Genomic DNA, 4,760 nt, shown 5'->3' with positions numbered 1-4,760 from the left:
ACAAACTCTTCCTTAGCCGATGATTCCAACCCTCGACCTTTTCACCGAAGCTGAACCAGTTTGCAACTGTGACATTCTATTTGATCCCGGAGGGGAACTTCTGACCATATAATCAGCCCAAAACCAAGGCCGACTTCCACCTCTATAACATTGACATAAGTTCCAGGCCTCCCTCAACCTCTCCGCTTCAACTCCTCTTTAAAGTTACTTCCTAAAACCTAACTGGACTTTGGTCACCACTTCTATACCTCCTTTTTGTGGCTTGATGTCAAATCTTATTTGATAATTGTTCCTGGCAGCACCTTGGGACGCCTGCCATGTTAACTGTGCTCTACGTTATGCCACTGGGATTTCCAACGCCCAGCAATTCTTCTCCTCCTCTCCCTCGAGGTGATATTCCAATATCGCTTGAATCTCTAATTAGAACTGACACTCTGCAATTCACATTGCCATCGGGTATAAACCGTGACCTTTTGATAGGAATCTGAGTGAATGCTCCTCTTGCTGAATTGAGCTGGGCCTTTTGGCTGCTGATGTTCTTGTGGATAACTAATGGAATCATCAAACAGAGCAGTCAAATTAGGATGTGTCCTTGCCCAAGTCAATAATAATGGTCAATTCAACTTTTCTTCCCTGAGCCCTGAAACTATGCTTTATTCAAGTTCCCTTAAACCTGTAGCCTTGCTGTGTTGAAATCAAGATTTCTCATGTACTTGGATATAGTGGAGTACTTAACAATAATATGAATGGGAAATCGAATCTCAACAGGAAAAATGAAATACAGCATACAAATGAAATTGTACAATATTAAAAAGGGAGGGCAGCACGGTGGCACAGTGGTTAGCATTGCTGCCTACGGCGCTGAGGTCCCAGGTTCGAATCCCGGCCCAGGGTCACTGTCTGTGTGGAGTCTGCACGTTCTCCCCGTGTGTGCGTGGGTTTCCTCCGGGTGCTCCGGTTTCCTCCCACAGTCCAAAGATGTGCAGGTTAGGTAGATTGTCCATGATAAATTGCCCTCAGGGTCCAAATTGCCCCTTAGTGTTAGGTGGGGTTTCTGGGTTATGGGGATAGGACTTGGGTAGGGTGCTCTTTCCAAGAGCCAGTGCAGACTCAATGGGCCGAATGGCCTCCTTCTGCACTGTAAATTCTATGAATGAATTTTTTAAAAGCAAGGAAATAATCCTGAAGCATTTTCAAACATTGGTTCAGTCCCAGCTGGGATATTGAAGGCGCAGTGGTTAGCAATGCTGCCTCACAGCACCAGAGACCCAGGTTCAATTCGGACAATCCGGCTCCGAGAGGATGCAGAGAAGAGTTACTATCTTGGTATCAGGGATGAAAAATTTCAGCGACATGGAGAGACTAGAGAAACTGTTGTTTTGTTCAGAACAGGAGACAGAAAAAAGGGCTGAAGTTCAGAGGGGTAATGGCTACGCTATTCTCTTGATACTTATTTGTGTTGCTTATGGGTTGCTGTGAAACAGACGTGGTCACAACAGGAGAGACTGGGTTGAAGAAGCCTCTGATAGTCTGTAGCTGCTGGAAAAGTTTTCCCCACTGAGATCTCCTCTGACCAGAGGCCACACTCTGTCATTTGTGTTGATAATTAGCTGCGTGTCTTGAAGTCTGTTGCTGCAGTCATCAGCCCAGAGGTCTGTTCTCTTGCCAGCAGAGTTGCAGGTTACATGATTATTATTCAGCCACAGTACCAGTCTGATCATTTTTCTTGTAGTGAAATCCATCCCCTCCTGTTGTGAGGAATATTTTCCCCACTGTCAAAGTTGCAAAATACCAACAAATTCTACATTTTTGACATTTTCAATTATAAATACTTTAGCTATTAATTTTATTATGTATATTTTATACATACAATTTTGCAATTAAAATAACACTCGTTATTTCTGTGCTCTGGGCACCACTATTAAAGCATTTAATTTCCATCTTGTTGCCCTTGAGGAAGTGACGGTGAACCATTTTCTTGCACCACAATTCATGTGAAGTCTCGCACAGTGTTGTTATGGATGAGCTATAGGACTTTGACCCAGGGCTGGGGGCAAAAGCAGCGATATAATTCTACGTTGCAATGGAGTATGGCATGGAGAAGAACTTAGTTGATGGTGTTTCCACACACCTGCTGCTGCCGTCCTTCTGGGTGACAGAAGGCAATGGTTTGGGAGGTGTCCCTGAAGAAGCTTTGATTCTTAGGCAATAGATTCAGCACGGTAGCATAGTGGTTAGCACAATTGCTTCACAGCTCCAGGGTCCCAGGTTCAATTTCCAGCTTGGGTCACTGTCTGTGTGGAGTCTGCACGTTCTCCCTGTGTCTGCATGGGTTTCCTCCGGGTGCTCCGGTTTCCTCCCACAGTCCAAAGATGTGCAGGTTAGGTGGATTGGCCATGCTAAATTGCCCTTAAGTATCCAAAATTGCCCTTAGTGTTGGGTGGGGTTACTGGCGTATGGGGATAGGTTGGGGGTGTGGGCTTGGGTAGGGTGCCATTTCCAAGAGCCGGTGCAGACGCGATGGGCCAAATGGCCTCCTGCACTGTAAATTCTATGAAAAGATTCATTAGGCAAAACAAGGATGAGAAAGGAGCTTTGACCATAGTTTGCATGGGCAGGGAAGATGGCGAGGGTAAGGAAGGCAGTGCTCCAAAAGGGGTGGCTTGACTCTTCTGAATCTGTTGTACTATTACAGGGCGGCAAATCCAGAGAAAGTACGGGGCTGGATGAAGGAGTCGGAGGCTTGGTGGGTGCGGATGGAGGCGGGGTCCTGTAAGGGATCAGGTTTGCGGGCACTAGCAACGGCGCCGCTGCCGTTAGCCCCAGGGGTGTATTCTGGGAATCCAGTAGTGGTAGCCACACTGAGGATCTGGGGCAATTTCGACAACACTTCAAGTTGAGGATGGGGTCGAGAGTGATGTTAAGAGGGAATCATGGGTTTGAGCCGGGGAGGATGGATGCGAGGTTCCGGGGATGAGGAGAAAGGGACGAAAGAGACGAGGGATCTGTTTCTGGAGAGGAGATTTACAAGTTTAGAGGAGTTGGGGGCGAAGTATGGGCTGCAGCATGAGGGGGTTTTAGGTACATAGGGTGCACTTGACGAGAGTGAGCCGGCTGTTTGAGGGGATGGAGGACAGTTGTGAGCAGTGAGGGAGGGGCCCAGCCAACCATGTCCATATGTTCTGGCCCTGCCCGAAGTTGGATTGGTATTGGGGGTCAGTTGTCAGCACCATGTTTGAGGTTCTGCACGTGGAACTGGAGCCGGGTCCCCTAGAGGAACCTGTCGGAGTTGCGGGCAGGGGCAGATGTTTTGACTTTCACCTTGCTGATTGCTCACAGGCAGGTCCTGTTGGGGTGGGGTCTAGTTTCTCTCCCAGTGCCTCGGCGTGGCTGGGGGACCTGTTGGGAGTTTATGGCCTTGGAAAAGATAAAGTTTGCACTAAGAGGGGCAGAGGAAGGTACCACTAGAGATGGGGGTTGTTCATTTTGGAGACCTGGTTGCCGCCAAGGGTTAGGGAGCAGCATTGGGTTGTTTGTGTAAAAACGTTAGAAATATTGAATAAAATATTTTTTTTTTAAAGCTTTGACCAGTTGAAGCAAATTCATAGAACAGAAAACAAACACACCAATTACAATGTGTAGCTACCCTTCTCCACCTAACAGATTTTGCTTCTGGCAGCACCAAAAGACCCCTTTTATTGGAAGAGCTGGGAGCTTTCCTGCCCTTTTTAAAATCAGGCTAGGCAATAGATTCATTAGGCAAAACAAGGATCAGAAAGATCATGCACCCATAGAATCATAGAGTCCCGGACAGCACGATGGTGCAGTGGTTAGCACTACAGCCTCATGGCCAATCTACCTCACATTTGTTGGAGGAAACTTGAGCACCCGGAAGAAACCCGTGCAGACACGAAGAGAATGTGAAAACCTCACAGTCACCCAAGGGTGGGATCGAAGCCAGGTCCCTGGTGCTGTGAGGCAGCAGTGCTAACTACCATGCCACCAGTTGGGTTCATCTGTCCAGAAAACTCTGGATGTTTTCCCAATCGCAGATCCATTGTCTCTTTAATCTGCCGATAAAGAGCAGCACAGTGGTTAGCACAGTTGCTTCATAGCTTCAGGGTCGCAGGTTCGATTTGCGGCTTGGCTCACTGTCGGTGCGGAGTCTGCACGTTCTCCCCATTACTGCGTGGGTTTCCTCCGGGTGCTCCGGTTTCCTCCCACAGTCCAAAGATGTGGTCAGGTGGATTGGCCATGCTAAATTGTCCCTAGTGTCCAAAAACAGTTAGGTGGTGTCACTGTGTTATGACGATAGGATGGAGGTGTGGGCTTAGTTGGGGTGCTCTTTCCAAGGGCTGGTGCAGACCCAATGGGCTAATTGGCCTCCTTCTACACTGTAAATTCTATGATTCTATGAATTGGATTCTGGAAGACACCAGCATTTTACCGAGCCAGCTCGGTAAGCTGAGCATGAGACTCAAGGTCATTAATTTGGTTTTTGAAGTGTCAAATCCTGCAGGAAGTTGTGAAAGGAGCCAGAGAAAGATGGCACATTCATTAGTGCCTTCCAGATCCACAAGGCTACCCTAAAGCACTTTGCAGCCAATGAAGTAGTTAAGCGTATTCACTGTAGGACATATAACAGCCAGTCTTTCATTAAGGAGACAGTTGGAGGAAGGTCAGAAATGGGATTCAGATTTTCAACGGGACAAAAAAAATGAAGTTGCATTTCCTTCTCTTCAAGAGAAAAATACATTTTG

The sequence above is a fragment of the Scyliorhinus canicula genome, chromosome 4 (assembly GCF_902713615.1).
Source record: "Scyliorhinus canicula chromosome 4, sScyCan1.1, whole genome shotgun sequence".
Lineage (NCBI taxonomy): Eukaryota > Metazoa > Chordata > Chondrichthyes > Carcharhiniformes > Scyliorhinidae > Scyliorhinus > Scyliorhinus canicula.
Note: the sequence above shows the minus strand (reverse complement) of the source record.